The sequence below is a fragment of the Neolamprologus multifasciatus genome, chromosome 14 (assembly GCF_963576455.1).
Source record: "Neolamprologus multifasciatus chromosome 14, fNeoMul1.2, whole genome shotgun sequence".
Lineage (NCBI taxonomy): Eukaryota > Metazoa > Chordata > Actinopteri > Cichliformes > Cichlidae > Neolamprologus > Neolamprologus multifasciatus.
In genome coordinates this window covers 16,151,781-16,173,827 of record NC_140452.1, presented here as the reverse complement: position 1 = coordinate 16,173,827, position 22,047 = coordinate 16,151,781, and the positions used below count along the sequence as shown (strand labels likewise).

Genomic DNA, 22,047 nt, shown 5'->3' with positions numbered 1-22,047 from the left:
CACCTTTTCACGATGTCTGTCCAAAACACTTATTGAGAACAGTTGGGAATAAGATTTTATTATGCTGGTAAGAGGAATTTTGTCTCATGTAGGGCAAACCACAATGTTTTAGGCTGATGCAGATATGTAACCCATGTAATATGTAATTACATGAACACTGGTTCAAATCTCCACTGGTCTGTACTGGTGCTTATTCATGTAGATGAGCTTCTTCCCCCAGGCTATTTGGGCCCTGAACCAGGTGTAGGACTGGACTCTCACACACATCACATCACCACACATTTCCTATAATTTATAATCTTTATAATCTCTTTCTGCTGTTTGCACATTTTTTACTGTAGATTCCTAAGTTAATTTGTAAATTTTGTAGTAACCTGTAAATTGTAAATACTGTAAAACTTTTTTTCTGTCATTTAATGGTCGGGCATTGTACAGCTACAAGCATTTCACCCCCATGTCATACTGTGTATGGTTGTGTGTGTGTGACAAATAAAATTTGCATTTGAATTTGAGATGGCTTAAGAGAGATCTTCTTTTTTTTTTTTTTTTTTTTTTTTTTTTTTTTTTCTTGCCTGTCCCGTTTGGCTCTTTTGCCATCAGAATTATTGTCTAAAGGCGAAGAAAGATGCCCAACGGTTTTTCTTTACCAAATTGACCATCCCAGCTTTGCCGTAATGGTCCATTTGATTCACCTTTTATTCTTTATTTTATTTTCACTTGCTGAATACGGGACAGATTTGACTGGGGGAAAGAAAAGGGAGAAAGAAAGAGGGAAAGAAAGACAGTTGAGAAGAGGGACGGGGGAGAAGGGCAAAAAACAAAAACCAACAGAATAAGCAGAAGAAAAAAAATAAATAAATAAAAAAATAAATACATATATCGATCACCTGGATCACCTGTTGAGAAAGAAAAAAGAAAACAAGCAGAAGAAAACGAGAGTAATACAATAAACCACATCACAATGATATATGGGAATATGACAGTAACTACTAAATATTAAACATTATTGTGCAGCACGTAAGATCGACAGCACAGTGTGCATTGAGGTAGGAGCCAAAAAGGGTGTAGTTTGTGTGTGTGATCACCCGTGTGTACACCTGTGAGCATGGACGCGCTTGTTTTCTTAAAAGGTTCCCTCATGTAATGATCTGCTAGAGGGTGTGGGGGGCCACTGCCCCGTCCTCCAGGGCATGAAGCAGGTATGGAGGAGATCAAAACTCCAGACATCCAGAGGCCCCCAGAACACAAGAGACCAAGGAAGACCAACAGAGGGGCAGCCGCGCCACTGTCCCAGAAAGAGCCGAGGAGAGTCCCAGATGAGGGGTCACCCAGCAGCCACGGAGCAGAAGCCAGGGGGGGCTGCAGTGACGTGCCCGTGAGCTCCGCCGGCAGCCAGCTGTGCCTGAGTGACCGAGCCCCAGGCCGAGAGGCCGGGGGCACCCCACCTCCGAGGTGGCCCAAGCGAGCCCCAGGCTCCAGGCCCCGATAAGCAGCCGCCAAGGAGTGAGCCGGTGTGTACCCGGACGCCCACCCCCGGACACAAAGAACCACCAACGCACCGATGTCTGAGGGAGTCCGCCCCCGGCAGGGGAAGTGGTGGGGGGAGATAGGCCTCCAAACCTTGGAGGGCCTGAGCTGTCCTCAGAGAGGTGGCATCTGATACCCAACCTGACATATAGACACAGACATACAGGCACACACAGATACAAACATCCATTCCCACCCTCATGCTCTCATATGCACTTACTCCACACTCAACCAACGTGGAGACAGACATAAAGAGACGCTGTACACACAATCACACTCCCCAAGCGTACTCTACGAACCGGGTCTAGGTACCCTTGCCCCTGGAGGGGGGAACTGCACCCAGACCCAGGTTGTGTTACCCTTTTCCCTGCGGTGGGGAGAAGCAGACCGCCCCGACTCCGCAGCAGCAGGGAGGCCCCACATTCCGGACCCCAGTCGGACGGCCAACTCCTCCTCCTAGCCCCCCTGCTCCAGCAGGAAGCAGAGAACGAGGGTGAGAGAAGACTCCTAACCTCCCTCCACCCGCTCATTGTAGTGTTGATGTATGTGTGTTCTAAGGTGCATTTAAAACCCAGGAGGGCATGGAGCTACCTGCCAGAGAGCAGCAGGTAAGCGCATAGTCCCTCCTGCTAGCCCTCAATGTCTACGTGTATTTAAAATTGAGAGGTGGGCAACGACGCCGGGGGTGAGGTGTACACCCTGATGGTAATTGGGATTCCGTGTAGCGTGCCCACCCCCAAGATCCTATATGTATGTGTAATGAGAGTGTGAGTAATGTGAATGTCTAAGTTGCGGGATAAAATTGAGGCAGAGGCAGCCAGAAGGGGACAGAGGGGGGGGGGGGGTTACCTCCTCTGCACCCTGGTGACACACCCCTACTCCAAGGCCCTGCATGTGTGGGTGGTTGTGGTGGAGCGGGAAGAGGGAGGCAGCTGGAGATGGGGAGGGAAGGAAGGGAGGGGCAAGTGACCCCTCCCTGGGGCCAGCTCCCCCGCTGACCCCAGTAGGCACCCCCATACTCCGCGACCCGCCAGGGAAGGGGGGCCCAGGCCCATCCGAACCGGGGACCAGTGCAGCGGCGCCGCCCGGCCCCACAGAGCCCGGGGCAGTCCACCCAACCCCACAACAGAGAAAACTACACCCACCCCATCATCCACTCATCTTCCAGACTACATAAGACAATAGACGCCCAGGCTGAGATCTTCCTCCACCTCTCCTGTATCTCCCCCTCTTGCAGAGAGAGTTCCTGAGAGAGGAAAGCTCCTGCAAGATGTGACAACCCCCCCCCCACCAGTTGAAGAGCCCCCCAGGTGGCTCGGCGCACCGGCGGCACCCTGCGCCAGTGGCGGGCCCCCATATACCCACCGGCCCACAACCCCGGCAACACACCAACCAGGACCCAGGCCCCCGAGGCCCGGCCAGGGCCCCAGGCCAGAGCCGGAGCGCCCCCAGAACCTCACGCCCGTCCCGGACCCACCCAGGGGCAGCCAGGCTACCAGGTCAGTAACCCCCGTCCGTCAGCACAGACCCTCCCCTAGCCCCGCTGCACGTAGCCACGAGGAAGCCGCCACCTAAGAGCCAACAGAGCCCCTAATTGGCCATGACCGCTACCCCGGGTTGAGCCCCCCAAGGAAGATGCTCCCGGGGAACCGCCTGACGCCCTAAGCCCGACCCTACCCCCACACCAATCACAACAGTGAAGGCGAGACCAAAATATGACCCCCCACCCCCACTAGGTGATGGAGGTGATCAAAGGAGTCCAGAGCAATTGATCTGATGTGGTGGCAGAGGCTGTATCAAGACTAATGTAATCTAATAGATAATTTCTATATTGGTTAGAATTAAGATTGTTTTTATTTTTCCAGTTCATGAGGACTGTTTTCTTGGCTATGCATAGGGCAGTGAAAACCATATGGGCTATATTCTTTTCTGAAGTGACATTATCTAAGCTGCCCAACAAACACACTAAGGGGGAAGTTGGAATGTTACATTTCAGACACTTTGATAAGTCTTCACATATCTCGCGCCAAAACTTCTGAACTGGTGGACAGAACCAAAGAGCGTGGATATAATTGTCCGGTGAATTGGTTAAGAGAGATCTTCTGTAAAAATGTCACCCTTCTCTTAATTAAACTACACATTACCCATGATCCATAAGCCAAATCTATTATGTGAATGCATACCAAACTTAGCGCCACATGCTGTAAAGACAGATGTGTCATGAGTGGTTAGTATGACAAATGACACCTGGAGTCCTGACGCGTGTCAAGCTAATGTATTATTAGCATCTTAGTTGATTGTTGGAAGAAAAAGATGGAATAAGCCTGGAACTGGTATCGGCAGACACACAGTATCAGTATCAGACATGGAAAAAGTGCTACTGAGCCATCCCTGTTGGACAGAGTTACAGTTAACCATAAACTTTTATGGGAATTAATGAGGTGAATAATTCTGAAACCTTGTTTCAACTTAAAAGAAGAGGAGAGAAACGAGGGCGTACTCGATGAAGATACGATGGACACGAGCAATTAGAAGTAAATGAACAAGTTTCTGATAGTAGCAGAAGTAAAAAAAAAACATCCCTCTGCTTCCTCTCTCTACTTCTCCTTTACTTACGTTGTTCGTAAGTAGGCGGAAGAAAGTGGCAATTAGCAATCAGCTAAAACACTAATTAGCTCCCTCTCTCCAGCTTTCTATAGGCCACCCTCTCTGCAGAGGATCAATGTGGCTGCGAGTGGCTGCGCACCCGTGAGCGTGCGCGCGAGTGCAACGAAATGTTGTTTGAGCTTCAGTGTGCGTGTGAGCGTGGAGGGTGAGGTCTGACTGGAAGTGTGACCTCATCTTTATTAATGACAACCATATGGAACACGGTTGTATGATTTACAACAACAGACGGCTAGAGGCTGGAGGCAGATGAAAGTAGGAGTTTTATGGAGCGCAGCTCAAGTTTATTGATGAGAGGACACATGTGAAAGATTTGATAATTGCTGGGAAACACCGAGGCTGCGAATAAATACGATGATTGAAGGTAACAATTGTGCAGAAAAGAGGTCAAATTATTCTCTTTTGTTGCGCTCTTGTCATCAGTTGTGTTAAAATAATGAGCAACTGATTGCCAAAGTACAGTTTGTTGTGCAATTGTTTTATCTTTTTTTCATTAACTGTCGAAAGAAACAAAGGTTGCATTCAAAGCAGCTTATTAGTTGACATTCATGGCAAAAAAGATGGCGAATTAAAAGGCAGAATCAACAAAACAAAGCAGAAAATATGTAAGAGACCATCAGATGGTGGACAGGGTAATCATCAACCTGTCGTCACTGCTGGGTCAAAGTTCATCAACCCCATCAACCAGTCACGTGCACACCACTGAACCCTGGTTGGTACGCGCTGGTTACTGGAGAGGCCACATGTACCCGCACCATAATCAGGCTCAGGGGTTCGTAATTAAAGTGAGAGTCCAGCCAGCGTGTCAGAGAGACGATATAACAGCTGACGACTTTGTGAGACCTCAGACTGGGAGAGAGGGGTGGGGGGCTGTCGTGCGGGGCGAAGAGGGTGACGGTGGCGATGGGGGGGTGTATGTGTGTTGTGTGAAAGCGAGGGGGTGGGGCTCGGGTGTTGGGAAAGGGGAAGAAATTGGGGGAGCTTTCACTGGGGGATTAAAAATAATGGAAGTGGGGAGGGATGGGGGACTCGAGGCAGCTGTGGAGCCAGCTCTTTTGTGAGGGAGAGATGTGTGTGTGTGTGTGTGTGTGAGGGGTTAAGGGGTCCCAGAGGGCTACCTTTGTCCCTCTGCCAGAGATTGTAGGTCTGTAAAGAAGAAAAAAAAAAGCGATTTCACAACTGGTTCACTCTCTTACTCTCTGTCATCAATGAGGCTCTTTGTTTGCCACGCTCACCTTCCTCCTCCTTAAAGAAAATGCCACTCCCACACAAAACAACACTCTATAGTGAAGGAACCTTGCTCCTTTAAGTGCACACACACACATACACACGCACATCTGTGTTGCTGAGAGTGCATGCGAGAGGTACTCAGAGACATTAGCAGATTTAGACCTTTTAGATCTGACCCCTTTGTGCAACTAGAGGGATGTTGCTATGGCTACCACCAACGCTAAGTGTCATTGTTGTGAAGAGCCAATCAGGAGAGAGAGAATTTGTCGCTGCGTGTTTTGTGAATGTGTTTGATCTGCACGGCCTTTGAAATATTTCACTTACCGAATCAAAATGACATTTTTGCCGACTTTTTTTAGTTTTCACCGAACGATCTCCGGATTGTCTCGTAGTTCTCTTAAATAAAAACATCTCACGAGGCCCCGTGAGCAGCTCGTCCAGAAAAGCTTTACTCGATGTTCCGCTGCATACACAATTTATGATGTTATTAAAAGCTGACACACAAATTACACCCTGAACTTCCTACCGGCGAGCGCTGCTTATTTCAGCGACTCTCAAGGACAGAAGGCGAGAGGATCTGGAAGGCGACCAAGACGGGAAGAAAGACATCTCTCTGTCTCTCTCGCTCTTACACCTGCTGGAGGAGCAGAGAGGGAGCGCGTGAAGGAGGGGTGCGGGAGGAGGAGGGGGTACTCCTCCTCTAGGAGAGCTGTCACTTTGATTCTCATCACCAAGGCAACGGGTGTGCAGACCCACAATCCTCTGCTTTGTCCAATGGGGGTGGGGGTGGGGGTGGGAGTGTGCGTGTGTGTGTGTGTGTGTGTGTGTGTGTGTGGTAGCTGGTGTGCTGCACCTCTGCAAACCTGCATCAAACAGACACACACTGAGGCCTGGTGCTATGGTCATAGCAGCGAAACACCATGGTGACACAGAGACAAATCGAGCTATGTCTGCTATTTATGGGGATAGAGAGAGTGAAAGAGGAGGCAATATTCTGCAGCCAAACGAGCTGAAATTGCAACGTGTTTGTGTGCGTGCTGTCTCCCCACATGATAAAGATGTTTTATGAAGAGGCCCAAGTCATGTTGCTGAGCCAAGCTCCTCACACAGAAGGGTTTTTTCATAAGAACTGACAGACATGAGAAGCTGGGTGACAGGAAAGAGAAACACAGAGACATCCATCAGTTGATGTCTGCTGACTTAAACTCAGCCGGAGGCTTTGTTTTTCAAAGTCTGGGTCACAAACCCACCAGAGGGTCACGGAATATTCTGAAGGGTTGTTATGGGTCATGTTAAAACCACTTAAACAACATCTGCCTGTCTTCCTATGGGTTAAAAGAAAACAATTTCCCTCATGTAGCTTGAAAAGATAAGCGCAGCTGCTATTTTATTACAAATCGTCATGATATAATGCAGTAAAATAGTAATGACACTGTACTGTTAATCACAGTTAAAAACATATTTATGGAGTTATGCTGCAAATATGGTGAGAGAAAGTAACAGTTTCTTACTGGAAAAATATACAACTAGTTTCCATCGTACTGTCATTTTAGTGTTCCTACAGTAATGTTCGTAAACAGTTTACTGCTGTTAATTATAACAGCATGGGCTCACCCTGAATACAAGTTCCTCTTTTTTTGTTTTTTAACTATGACAAGACATCAACTTCTTTCATATTTTCCCTGCTCATTGCACCACAGAGTTCTGGGAATGCTGCTGTGTTCATCATTTTACCCTGAAGACGAATGCTCTGCACTCGTTACACAAGCTCCAGAAACCACATCACAGATTCACGAGAATCAACGTCTAAATTTGTTATCCAGTTTGGGGTCGCACAAAGGCTGAAGTATATCTCAACTGTGCATGTGCAAGCAGCTTTAATTAAATAAATAACTTAAAATTCAACATTTACATTCCTGTGTTTATATGTCCATGCTAAAAAGAAAACGAAAAAAATACTGCATTAATCTGTAAAAACGTATAGCAGCTTGCTCTTAATATGAAATGTTTTGGGATTGTGATGTCAGTAGGACTTCCTGATAAATTTGCGTTTTCTTCTTCACAGTACTCATGTGTTCTGTACGGTAACGTATTACACTGCATTTTGAAGCCAACGTATTGTGGATAAATTCAAAAATCTGTTGACCGAAAGGCATCTCGAGACAGAAAAGTGAATTTTTAGAAAAGATTTGCACGAAAGAGCACAGAAACTTGAGGAACACAACAAAACTCAAGCTGACACTTGGTCTGTAACGTAGATGCCTTCGCTTTCTGAAACACTGAAATGCAGAATAAGTGCCCAAAGACATGAAGAGAAATATGTAAATGCGCTACTCAAGCATACACAGTTTTGCCCACACAGCGCAGAGTACAGATGTACACACTCTCTCCTCTGAGACAGATGGGACACCCTCCCTCCTCCTCCTCACACTGTCGTCCACCCCCCCCGCCCCCCCCTGCGAGCTTGACCGAGGTCAAAGAGCCTATTGTCATACAGAGCGCCTTGCCTCCAACTATTGTCTGTGACAGTTGGAAACCCTCAGAGCTCATACAAACCTCTGCACACTGAACTGTTCCTCCTCCTTCTGCCCTCTCCTTTCTCTTTTTTAATTTCACTCTCTCTTTTGCTTCCACACCCCCTCTCACAGCCCCTTTCTCTTTGTGCGCTGACTGGGCTCTACAGTGTGTTGCACACACTGACACAGCTGGACCAGTGCAGACACACACGGGAAGGAAAGGAATAATAAAAAAAACTACATAAGAAGTAGTGCTTCACATTATTTCCCAAACAGATGCACATTTCTTACTGACGATCATTTAGTCTGATCATTAGATCGGATCACATCAATCATTAATGATTGTTGTGGGAAACTGCGGTCGTTAGAGAAACAAAGGGAAATAAGAATTAGCCATTAAAGATAAGCTAGAAAAAGCTGCTCATGTTAAACTAAGTATGAAGATATTTATAAACAGGCTGAACTTACATTTTTCACAAATATTTATTGTTTTCATTTAAACTATAGTCTGTCTATAATCAAATAAAATAGCAGTGATAATCTACAACAACAAGGAAATCCCTGTAAAAAACTTTTTATGACCTAAATATTTAGCTGTAATCAGATTATAGTTATTCTGATTATTAAACAACTGTAAGTAACTGCAATTTTACTGGTAAAAGTCCCTGCTAAACCAGATTAAGATTGACCTGCTGAAACAATATGTATGGAAAAATCTCTTTGAACTAGCTGTCAGGAGCCACTTTCTCCACATCTTAAACATACCTGGATGCGGATCAAGTGCATCACTGTAAAATGAATTTAACAGCTTCGACCAGAAGTCCTGCTGTCTATGGCCTCAGTGGAGCCTCAGAGCGGCGGTGGCTCCCTCACCCGGAGAGATGCACCTCAGCTGGGCACGGCAGAAGCAGGAAGAGCCTTAAACAATGACGCTGCAGTTTGAGCGGCTGCAGGGCGCCATGATGCCGTGAGTGGCAGGTGGAATCGCTTTAACTCGTGCACATGCACACAATGCTCAAGTCTCACTTCAGCCCTGCACAGGATATCTTCACATCCCCTCCCATTCCTCCTCCTCATCCTCCTCCTCTCCATTTCATAAGGAAAAAAAATTCATTTCACACTCCAAACTGCTCCACATCAGATCGTCGTCATATCACTTCAAGATGTCTCCAGAACGCAATCCCTGATGTTTCAGGCATTGGCATTCATGCCAAGAATTCCGAACAACACAAATCTAACAAACATTGTAATAATAATATCAGAAAAACTGATATTGTTTTGCTTGCAAAACTGGTGATTTGGGAATTCTTCATTTATTGTAAGTGAGGCCGTGAACAGCTGCCAAATATGAAAACAAACAAACCCTTTAGTCCAGTGAAGTGTGAGCTTTTTTTTTTGTCACATGAGGACAAAATAAAATTAGTTCCCCATTTTATTCAGGATTGTCTTGAAGAAAATAAATGATTGTTACTGTTTGGTTGCGAGCATGTGCCCTGAAGGTAGCCCAGAGCCCGTCTCTGTGTATCTAATATTAAAGTACGAGGCTTATAAATGTGAATCCAAGTGAATCCCATTCATCACAATGGCTCTCAAACAGAGGAGGGTGGGGGGGTGGACTATGATTTATGGGGCGAGATGAAGAAATAGAGCCAATAAATTTGCTGGGTTTAATACAGTTAGAAGGAAAATACAATATAAACATTTTAGAGTATAATTTGGAAGAAAAATTAACTATTTAGTAGCAGGACAAGTGCAACTTTTTTTTTCTAATAGTGCTCTGTTTACCTGAAGAAGCTTTTGTAGCACGTGCCAGCACGCCAAATATCTTTAGCTTTTCAGATGCTTAAATCTGATTTCCTGCAGGTGGAAACTTGTCAATAACCATCTCAGCCCAACCTCTGCATCTCATGAATTTCATCTCTTTATTCCAAATAAAATGGAGCTAAAAAACTGTTACATCTAACTATGGATTAAACGTTTAAAAGTTATCATGGCTGAGAAGGTAACTTTGCAAACCCTTTAAGTAGGGCTGTTCATATAACGATATATATCGGATGACAATATAAAAACGTCTATCGTTTCATTTTACGCTATCGTTTGTTTCGTGGTGTCGCAAAATAAAATGTTTACGGCAATATTTTTTCATCCTTTTGATGGTCACTGTAGTGGCTATTTTAATTTCTTAAAGTTCTCTCTTTCTCTTATATTTAATATAACCACACTACAGACGGATAAGCGCCTGTTTTTATGCGTTGTCATTAGCAACAACGACGGTAACACCTTCGCGTGTCCGCTTGTTTATGTTCCACATAAACCTTTCACAATAAAGCTCAAGATCCTGTTGAGACTTTTCAAAATAAACTGAATCACGTGAAAGAGCAGATTATTTACGGATGAGAAGTAAAAAAAGAGCTGCCAGGTGCTAAAAAATAAACCTTAGACTCAAACGTTAGAACAGGCTGCCGTTACAACTTATGTCTAAAAATCTATCGTTTCATGCATCGGTTAAAACACTCAACTCCAGCTACATGACGCGCAGCTGGAAACAAGCTGGCCGAGATTCACAGAATTTACAGAAAATGTTACATTTTTGTGATTTATATCGTTATCGGACGATAGAATTTTTATATCGGGATATGAGATTTTGTTCATATCGCACAGCCCTACCTTTAAGAGAATTTTGGTTAGCTGATACTCAAGGCATGTCTCTGCACTGACCGTGTAAAGGTAAATGAAATTTTATCTCACAACTTAGACATCCACATTACTTACACTCTCATAACACACACCCATATATATATATATATAGGGCCTTGAGGGTGGGTACGTTAACGGCGTCCAGTAGACGGTCTGTGTATTCAAACCTACCTCTGGCGCCGGTGCCCACCTCTCAATTTTAAATCCATGTAGACATTGATGGTTTTCGGGAGGGGCCGTGCTAACACCTGCTGCTCTCTGGCAGCAGCACCATGCTCTCCCTTGTTTTAAATACACTTTAGAGCAACACGCAGCAACACTACACTTGAGCGGGAGGAGGGAGGTATGGGGTCTTAACACACCCCCGTTCTCTGCTAGCCATCGGGGCGGGGGGGCTGGGAAGAGATGCTGGCTGTCCGATTGGCCTCCCTGCTGCTGCGGAGCCTGGGGCGGTCTGCTTGCCTCCACCCCGGAGGGAAGGGTAATATCTCTTGGGTCTGGGTGCCGTTTCCATCTCTGGGGGTGAGGATACCTGGACCCGGGGTATAGAGTATGTTTGGGGAGTGTGATTGTGTGTACATGTCCATTTACGTTTATTCCTACGTTGGGCGAGTGCTGAGTGTTTGTATATGTGTGCATGAGGGTGGGAATGCATGTCTGTGTCTGTGTGTGCCTGTTTGTCTGTGTCTATATGTCAGGTCGGGTCTTAGACTCCACCTCTCTGGGAACTCCAAGGCCCTCCAAAGTGTGGAGGCCTATCTCCCCTCACCACACTCCCTGCCAGTGACTGATGCCCTCAGGGGTCGGTGCATTGTTGGTTCTTGGTGTCCGGGGCTGGGCGCTCGGGTATGTACCGGCTCACTCCCGGTGGCTACTTGGCGGGGCCTGGCGCCTGCTGCTCGGTCAGGCCTCTTCCGGGGCGCGGGGGGCCCTCGGGCCTCCGGCCTCTGTGCCTGCGGCTCGGTTCACTCTGGCACAGCTGGCTGCCGGCGGAGCCGGCGGGCACGCCGGTGCAGCCCCCTCTAGCTCCTGCCCGGTGGCTACTGGGTGACCCCTCGTCTGGGGATCCTCAGCCCTTCCCATGAAGGTGGCACGGATGCCCCTCCGGTGGTCCTCCTTGGGCTCTTGCACTCTGGGGCCTCTGGATGTCTGGGGCCTGGATCTCCTCCATGCCTGCTTCATGCCCTGGGGGACGGGGCTATGGCTCTCTACATCCTCTAGCAGACCATTACATGGGGAAACCATTTGAATACAAGCGCGCCGATCCACACAGGTGTGCACATGGGTGTTCACTGTTCGTAGACTTAAATCACACCTTTCTTGGCTGCTACTTCAAAGCACATTGTGCGCTGTCTGTCCTGCGTGCTGCACAACAACATTCAATATTTAGTATTTACTGCTGTTTACACTTAGCTAGATTAATGCGATGGTGTTGTGTATAGTATGTTGCTTTGTTTTGTTTTTTTTGCTTGTTTTCTATTCTTTTTCTCTCAACAGGTGATCCCGGAGATATTTTTTCTTCCCCCCTTTCTCACTGTCCCTCTCCCCTTCTGTTTTTCTTTTCCTTCCTCTTTCTTTCTCCCTTTCCTATCCCTCACTCATGTCTGTCCCGTCTGTAACAACTGAAAATAAAATAAATAATAAAAACAAAGGTCGATCAAATGGACCAATACGGCAATGCCATGATGATCCATTTGGCAAAATAAATCCATTGGGTATCCTTGTTGGTCTTCAGACAACAATTCTGACGGCTAAAGAACCAAATGGGACAGGCGAAAAAAAAAAAAAAAAAAAAAAAAAAAAAAAAAAAAAAAAAAGTAAATGAAATGAGATTTAGGCAAGTAAACACACACACACACACACAGAGATGGTGGTGATAAATGGTGATTATCCCAAAGGCGGGTGTGTTCTTGTGAGTGTGTGTCCACTGTGCAGTGAAGTGAGGCATTGAAAGTGTTTGAGGGGGTTTACGACAGTCATATTTCACTGACAGAATGCATTATCCCATCGCTTCCCAAGGACGCACGCTCTCTCACTCCTCGTCACGCACGCACCGGTTGAAGAGCAGTCCCCACACTTACAGACAGTGTTGAGAGCTGAGAATCTTGCACATACACATGCAAACACATGCACTCCCACTGCAGCATTGATCTGCGGGTAAAGCCGGCCATATTCCTGCTGTTCTATTTACAGTTGGCCTCGCTGGGACCCTCAACACTCCCTTATTAAAAGTCTAAACACAAAGACAGCAAATGGAGAGACGGAGAAAGCGCCGAGGTGAGGAAAAACCAATATCGATCAGCAGCTTCTTCATTTCTAATGATCAGTCACACTGCTTTGAATCCTGCGAGCTATCACAGGCGGAGACAGAAATACAGAAAAGATAGGAAAGGAAAGGGAAAACAAATAGTCGGGAAGAAAAACAAATCTGAGAACAAAACAGGTCCACTGCAGGTGAGTTTACTCCGACACCCTGCCTCAGCCCTGTATGTGGCTGATGTGGTGCGCAGATTGATTAGCCATGCCTGTCTGCAGGCAGCAGTGTACTGACTGATGTGACTGCAGAGCTGCAGAGCTGCAGAGTCATTGGGTGAAGGAGGAGGGCTGTCAGTATGATTCAGGGTAACCGTACTCCATGTGACAATCACTCTACATGCTACAGTACGCCTGTCCTGTCTCATCTGTGTGTTACTGGGTCACATGTAAACATTTCAGGTCTCCTATCCATGACATTAGATTTACTCCCCGAAAGTCAAAGTCACGGGAAACGGGAAGAGAAACCTTCACCTTGAAAAATTATTATTAATGCTTCCTTCCTTTCTGGTTAATCACCAAGCCGCGTTGGACATAACATACGAAAAAAGCGACATATGGAGGCGAAAATGTGGCCGCTGGCTTGATGTGGCTGACAGAGTGAGGTATTAGCGCTGCTCAGGTTTGATGGGTCTCATTCTGCATGACTTCATGTTCATTCTGCCAGAGTTCAGGGTTCAGCTCCCAGCAGAGCCTCCGAACACAGAAACACACTCAGAAAGGCACTTTGGAGGAGAGCAACAAGCTCCCACCACTTTTAATTTGACCTTTTCAACTGCACAGCGTCTCAACTCCAAAGTATAGTAGAGAAAAGGAATTCATTGAAATTCATTCATATTTCTAAAATGTAGCAGATAATCAAAGAATATACATAAATAGTTACTTAAAGGTTTTAGTGACGTGCAGCAAGGTCAAAATTGACTCTACAAATCATTTCTCATTCATAAAAGTAAAAAATTAAATTAAGTTGCATGACGTGCAAAAAACGAACAGACTGTAACTGTAAAAGATCATAAGACTAACATTATAGTAAGCTAATAGTTCAGTCAATTCACTGCATTTAAAGCAGATTATTATCTTGTTTTTTACCTTCAAACATGCCTAAATAAGAAGTTAGTACCTACACTAAACTTATCTCTGCCACTTATGGAAGTCAAACTTTCTGCGAGTTCTCCGATACGATCACGTGTCCGTCTGCCTGCACGGCACTGACTGGTACAGAAGTGTTACTCAGCCTGTGTGCCAGCTGACTGACGTCACGCACAAACAAACATGAAAAAGAAAAACGGTGCCGTCAGCTTTTTTTCTTCATTCAATTCTTTATCACTATCCTCAGCTACAACTGAGCAGGATTCTTAATTATTTTTATTGCTTTGTCATGTTCTGCACCAACAAATTACTGTAAATATGTATTTATTCATATCTATTTATTGACATTTACAGATTAATACAATATGCATTCTGCAGGACTCATATTTTTTGATACTGAGTACTTGCTACTTTTCTACTTTGCACTTCTTTTGAAAAGAAGTGAAAACTTTCAGCATGTGGCATCAGGGAGCTCTTCAAACGAAACCATAATTAAATTAAACAGAATACTGAACCAATACAAGCAGCCTGTAGCACTAACTCATTTAGCTAAACGTGAGATTATCTCCAATAACTGGTGTGATTATGATGTAAAAGTGCCAGTTCTTTTCTCCCAAATGGGTAGTTTTTGTCTGCAGTCGCTAGGTCTAGCATGTAAGTCCAGAAAGTAAAAAGCTGCTGTTATTTCTGAATGAAGACAGAACACAAATTTAAGGCTGATTGGCTGCGAAGCTCGAGCTCAGACAGCCTGCAGACGCTTTAACTGGCGTCAATTTTCCTCAGTAATTTGACAAATTCTGATGGAACCAAAGTAGGAATCTAATTTGGTGGAAATCATCTCGTTATAACTGATAAGCAGAAGACATTTCTAATGAATAAGTCGCTTAATTAAGAAGGGAAATAGCCGACAAACAGGAAAATCAGTCATGTGCGTGTTTGTGTGTGTGATTTGTAATATTGCAGTTTTCCATCTCTCAGTCTGAGAGCTTAGAGCTGCATAAGAGGCTTTGAGTGCTGAAATCAGTAATGTTGATAAAGGCTGGATGCACCGTGTGTGTCAGTGTGTGTCTGTGTTAGGTGTTGCGTTAGCTCGTGTGGCCTTTTGCGACAGATGTGCGCCGGTTTTGTGTGTGTATGTGCATGTTCGAGAGGGATATTAAATACTGAAAATCACAATCTTACTGTGGGATTAAAGACGGCACTCTAAAATGGTGGCACGCTGAGGCAGAGGACAGACAGAGGAGACAGACAGTGGCAGAGACAGACTGCAGGGGGCAAAGGACCGAGAGGAAATGAGCAAGAAGGGCCACAGAGTTCGATGGATTGACAGTGACTGAAGACAAGTTTGAGATAAATCCAGATTTAGACATAAATCCAATTATTTGTTATGCTTTCCATTCTCACTCTGACAGAATATTCTGGAGTGTCAACATACTTGTGGCCGTAGCGTATAATCAGCTGGGGATCAGGGTCTGTTCATTTTTACATGTGACATAATGTTGCTGCAGTGTCGTCTCAGCGCCTAATGAGAAACTAATCGGCTCGGTCGTCTCCTCTGCAGTTGTGTGAACGTGAGTCAAATCTAAACATGTGGTCCCCGTCCTTCGGGGCGTCTCATTAACAATCAGATTCGGTTCAGATCAGGCTCATTGAAGTGGGTTATACGTGGTAATTAAGTCACCGCAGCAGGAATGTGTTCTGCTGTGGGAGGGGTACCACGCAAACAGATACGCAGTCGACAAACACACACAAACAGAAAAAAGGTCCACTCGAAGTGGAAGTGTGTTTACACTCTCGAAGTCGCATTTCTCTGGTATAAATCAACATTTTTGAAGCGTTTCTGTATCTGTTCTGATTAAATAGGTTCGTGTTTCACAGTAAGAAGTGAAATCTGAAAAGACAAATGAGCTCAGAACGGACACGTTTACTGGATGCTTTGGTGGTTTGTCATACACTGAGGTCAGCGACTTTGGCAGTCGAATCATAAAACAAATGTGGTTCCAGTTCCCTTCAGCTCGGAAAGAACTGCATTAATAAGACTCAGACCTCTGTAGAAAAATCAAATCAAATTTGTTTAAAGTTAGTTTCATGTGCATGCAAAAAATATATTATCAATATTACTGAATCTTTTGAAACAAGCCTTGACGAAAGGTTTGGCTTGCTTGTAAAAAGGTTATTTATTGGTTAACTGTTCCAGATCATGTTCTCATTTTTTAACCTTCCAGCTCAGGCCAGTTCTGCAAGACACACAAATGTTGCAGAATATGATGCTCCAAAAATCATTTAAAAAAACCTGGTTAATGTCCACATCGTGACTTCATCCTGCTGTAACACTGCGAGATGCTCAGACTGAAGGCTGTAAAACTGAACTACAGCACTAACACCGCAAAAGGACACAGGGATGCTTTGGATGCATCAATACTAACTCATTTCAACCTTTAAGTTTGTCTTCATAGCTTTGTCTCTGCGTCTGACCAGTCAATAGCTCAGTGCAGAGCAGAGAAGAAGGAACGAAGCGGGTCGATTCTAATTATAAAACAGGTGTTGTGAATGAATATTTTATGTAAAGCGGCCGCAGCTTTGTTTGTTCTCTGGACAAACCGATCCACCAACGGATGCTGCTGATGAACAAGTTTTATCTAAGGACCGACAGCACTTAGCAGTAGCAATGAAAGTTCCTCCTGCATCCACAGCGCTGATATGTAACTGAACAATTATTAATGGGCTCGGTAACCCATCGTACAGTCTGCCAACATAACCACTGGTGTAGAACAGCGGTCCCCAACCCCCGGGCCTCGGACCGGTACCGGTCCGTGAGTCGTTTGGTACCGGGCCACGAGAGTTGAGGCTCAGGTGTGAAATGTATAGTTTTCAGGGTTTTTATCGGTTTTCAGCGTTATTTTGTTATCGTTTTTATCGTTTACTCGGTTTTCCTGGGTCTTTTCACGTGTGTTATGAATAAATTTTCTTTTTTTGGGTACCGGTACTAGTTTTATTTTGTTGTATTTATCCGCGACACCTTAAAGGCCAGTCCATGAAAATATTGTCGGTCCGTGGCGCAAAAAAGGTTGGAGACCGCTGGTGTAGAAGACAGGGACCAAGATTCCCATCCTATCTGTCAGTAACTGTTAACTAACACAGGAAAAAGTTCCTGCTCTAAGACTATTCCAGCTCTGGTATCAAAAGTCTTGTCTCTTTCCTACAGAATCTACAGCATATGAATCCACTTTTTTCTAAACGTTGAATGCTGCTGCATATCATCTGTGTGAAATAAATTTCATCCTAGTTTCATGAAAGTCATTTTTGAGTCCTCATATAGATTTAAAGGTCTAGTAGAAGGATAAAGTTTTACTAAAACATATGTAAATGGAAAGAGCTGCTTTTAATCGCTCTCTTGCAGATTGCACTTGTGCAGATGCACAGTTAAATATTAAACAGTGTTGTGTCCTTCCGTTTTCAGTTAACTCGGGAAATAGAAAGAGAGAGAGGGTAACAAATAAAAAGAGCGAGCAAGACTGAGAGGAGCTATATTTGGAAGCGGCACTGCCTTGTACTATATGGGTATGTAATAAATCTGTTGTGCCATCATAGTGAATGGTGTGTCGCATAGAGCTCTGTGTGTGTGTGTGCGGGCGTGTGTGCAAGGATGAATGGTGGCCTGTCTCGTCCTCCGGTACTGCTACTCCTCGCTAATTGGTCGTCGGCTTAAGTGCTGCTGCTGCATTATTCTCCAGATGGGATGAAGGGAGGGATGGAGGGAAGGAAGGGAAGAGGAAGGAGGGAGAGGAAGCAAAGAAAGCGAGATAGAGGGGAAGGGAGAAATGACTGATGGGTGAGATAAAGCTGGATCGAAGGATGCATGAATCAAAAGGGGGAATGGAGGGAGAGAAGGAGCTGGAGGACAGAGGGTGTAGGAATGTAGGCTGAGGAAAGGAGAGCAGAGTAAGATAAGGTCATGTGTTTGAGAACAGTTTTCTAATCTGAATGTTCTTAAGAAAATATATTTGAAGGAAGCTACATGTGCTTCAGTGCTTCCCCTAATTTGACCCACCTTTAAGTTCTCATTGAACGCTCGCTTGTTTACTTCCTGTTAGGTTGATTTGTATTGTCACTGCTGTTCGTGAGGTTTTCTATTTTTAGCCCAGTGCTGTTTTTTTCTTTTGAGTCTCAGTGCTGCATCTTCTCTTGTCACATTAGCTTTGGTGCCACAAATTCTGAATTTACCCCAAGGGGCAAATACGGCGTTTATTTAAAAAAAAAATGTACCCATTTACTGTGAAAATCAAATTTAGTTTTGAAGTTTTTATCTTAACTGCATCTTTCAGCAGTTCTAATCTGCACAGCCCTGCTTGAGATGTCTCCCAGTGCTCTCTGTAGTGTACAGGCTGCCAAACAATGTTATGGCTTTGCGATAAAAAAAAGAGCCTGAGGTAATTTATTTTAGTTCAAATTGATGATTTCATTTGGGAAAGAAACTCATATTTGTTTGTGTCTGCAGTTTTCTCGTTTCTGGATCAAATGTTGCTCTGCAGATTTTACTCCTATAGGGACCCGGGCAGAATTCTTAACATTACTTTAACTGTGCTGTTATTATTTTCTTTTACTGTCGCTGCACATGGATACATCCAGGAATAGCTTTTATTTTGAAAATATTACAAATGTTAAAATTTGGGTGGCACAAGAGAGTTTAAACTTGTCTGTGTGGCTCTTTCATTGTTTTTCCAGGACAATGAAATGAAGTTCCCCAGTGAACCCTAACAGGTTTTCCATGTGGGACGTACTATATGAGTGTGCATATGTGGGGGGGAGGAGAGCTGCTAATGTGTTCTGAAGAGTGAGAAGAGAGGAATGAGATGCTTTGGCCAAGACACAGCAGTAACTCTCAACTCTGTTCATTAGACAGGCTGCGTTATTCCCAACACACACACACACACACACACACACACACAGACGGGCCCTTGCAGCAGGTGGGCCTTTTGATTTGTCACCCAGGAAGAACCGTGTCTCATTTGCATACAGATGCCCCCTTCAGAGCAGAGGAAGGGTGTGTGCGCGTGCACACATCCACACATGTCCTCCTCTCCTCCCCTTCTGACCAAGGCTCATACAACCCTCTCTTTCTTTCTTTTTCTGTCTTTCACTTGTCTCCCTTCCTCCCCTCTTTCTATCCCGTTCTTGTTGGCTTTCTCCCAGGAGATTAGAAGGCATGTCTGTGTGTATATCTGGGAGTGTGTGCATGGCTATAAATATTTTTCTCGATTTTTCATGCACATCCTGTGTACAAGGGTGCAAATATTCGTAGGATTTATCTACTCTTTTTTTTTTTTTACAGCATGCCAAGCGCATGCATTGTGTATTAGTGCATGTGAATTCATGCGTGTGCATCTGCGCGTGTGCATAAATCTCGGAGACTCCTGCACCTTGCATCTGTTCGAGCTGGCAGAGCTTTCAGGAGTCTCGTGTGCCGATGTCAAACAACAGTGGCTTGTTTGCAGACCCCCGAAACACTGAACTGATACACACATTCAAACACTCCTAAACGCACACATCAAGACAACAAGAATGAGAGCTGAATTTCAAACCAAATAAATACTTGGAGACCACAGTGGAGCTTAAAGCGGCGGGGGAAAAAACGAGCGTTAATGCAGCTGGGCTGGACAGAGCACAGGATGATCTTAAATTAAGCTTTACAAGGACAACTATTCACAGCATAAATGACTGTTATTTCCATAATGCATCACACTGAAAGCCACAGTCAAAAACCTTTTCATTTATTTCAAAGTAAAAAACAAGGCTCCACAGCTTCATTTAAGCTTTTATTTGTTTTCTTCTGTTGTTAATCAGCGTTTTCAAAAAACCAATGAAAGCTTAGAACATGAATTTATATTTTTATTTTAAGCTTTATTGATTTGAAAACTTTCTTTTCTCTAAATTAAAGAGAGTCCCGGTCAAAACCTCTGCGCAAAACACACACCACTAAAAACACGGAAAGTTGTGCATCTGGTGACTTCTTTGTACAAACGTTTACTTCATATTCTTTCTTAAATGGTTATTTTCTTTGCAGCAGACAGTTTAAATACCACTTCCCACAGTGGAGCTCTGAAAAGTACTCAAATGCAACATATTGTGCGCCCGACAAGTCTGACGAGAAACTTCATGCTGTGATTGGCTTTCGGTTAGAGATTACATCAGAAACTCCACGGGTGCAACCACAACACTGGGAGGTTGCTGGGAGTGTTTAGTGTCACTGCTAATGCCTTGCTTGACTGCACGGTCATTTTATCATTAGTTGTAATTTTACTTCTTCCAGGATCCCTGACTGTTAATATTATTTTAAGCAGATAAATATACATTGTCGTAATAAATTTGGGTCATAAAAATATATTTCATCCGTTCTATACCTGCGAACCTGCCACTGGGTACTCAAATCTCAAACGGACACATATGAAAGCATTTAAATTTTGACCCAGCACTGTTTTTCCACGTGCTCTGAGGTTATGCAAAGCGGGGGCAGCAAAGGAGTGAAACCACAGAAAGACACATGCATGTTATATTTCACTGAATATTCATCATCATTAGCTAAATGTATGTTGAAAATGTGCAACTTGTAAACCTCTCACTGTCACTTAATGTCATTTAATGTTTTTCACCAATGCAATCTTGCAAATAAAGCACAAGTAATGTTTTATGATTGGGTTTCGGCTGCTCTGACGACTTGTTTGGGGTTATAGAACGTTTGTGGCCTTGGCTGAGTAATTTAGAGCATTAGATGGGACGCCCTGGATTTTTCTGTGTTTAACTGAGCCAACATTTTCCCCGAAAACGCAGCCAAAGTTCTAGTAGCATAACTCTTAATCATCTCGTACATTCTTCTTATTACTTCTGTGTAATACAATCACTTTGTGTCCCAGTTCAAGTGTTTAGTATGGAGAACATGAATGCTGCAATCCACTTTATGATTTCACCAGCTCAAAACAACAACAACAACACCTCACAGCGGGCAGACACACAAACATATAGACACGCACACATGCGCACACAGATCGCAGCGTCCTCCCCCTCCCCCTCCTCAGGGCAGCATTAAGAGTTTAGACAAATACAATTTCACCCCTGATCCTGTAATCCTGATCTCTGGTGGGTTGTGTGCGCGTTTGCGTGCGTTTGTGCATGTGCATGTATGTGTGTTGTTGATGGGGGATGCAAAGTAAACCCAGTCAAGGCCCCACTGTCCCTGAGGACTTAAAAACACAGACAAGATCTGTTAACACATGAGCAAAGGGAGAATGACATTTTTTTATGAATAATCTATTTCACAACATCGAGACTCTCTGTCAGTTTCAATGGCTCACTCAGATGCCACGAAGCAAAAAGACTCATATATCGTGTATGTGTTTAAACATCATGAAATAATAAAATGGTTTCTTAATGGTTCACAACACTTTCTACTGATGCATCTAAATAAATACAAATTTCATTTGTCACATACACAGTGTAGTGAAACGTGTGTGTCTGAGCTGCAGGCGTAGCCACGCAATTCTAGGGCTTGGTTTTAGAACGGCCCTTACTGGATACCGGGAGGGAATCAAACCTCCAACTCCCACTCCAAAGGTGTCTAGCCTTACCACTACACTATCCAGCTGTCCAGCTATTCCATCAGACACACTTCATTTCTAAATGGATGAGTAAATAGATCCATCCATTCATCCATGTTGCATTTTCTGGTTTACATGCCTCTATTTCTGTATCATTAATCAATCACTTCTCAAGCATAACAGCACACACTTGTAATGCTTAACCAACCAGTAGAATTCAAGAAAAAATAGCTACGAAACATAGTAAACATAAACATTTGAATACATTTTAACCATGATCTTTTCTTTTTATTGCTGGCTTGAATTCATTAATCATATCTCTCTATATATATGTATCTTTATCTATCTACCTTTAAATAAATATATATATATATATATATATATATATATATATATATATATATATATATATATATATA

General features: G+C 44.2%; 2 protein-coding genes and 1 long non-coding RNA gene across 4 annotated transcripts in view; 1 reads left to right on the top strand and 2 right to left on the bottom strand.

Moving 5' to 3' along the window:
- The window catches only part of polr1g (RNA polymerase I subunit G), a 224,515-nt gene that overhangs the window by 84,624 nt on the left and 117,844 nt on the right, over positions 1-22,047 (top strand). The window lies entirely within an intron of this gene.
- Positions 1-22,047, bottom strand: part of nova2 (NOVA alternative splicing regulator 2) — a 92,424-nt gene that overhangs the window by 48,395 nt on the left and 21,982 nt on the right. The window lies entirely within an intron of this gene.
- LOC146503798 (uncharacterized) lies at positions 10,250-21,989 on the bottom strand. Its single transcript, XR_014868688.1, has 2 exons — positions 12,496-21,989; positions 10,250-10,704 (listed from the first exon to the last, which is right to left on the bottom strand). It is a non-coding gene; the product is annotated as an uncharacterized LOC146503798 (long non-coding RNA).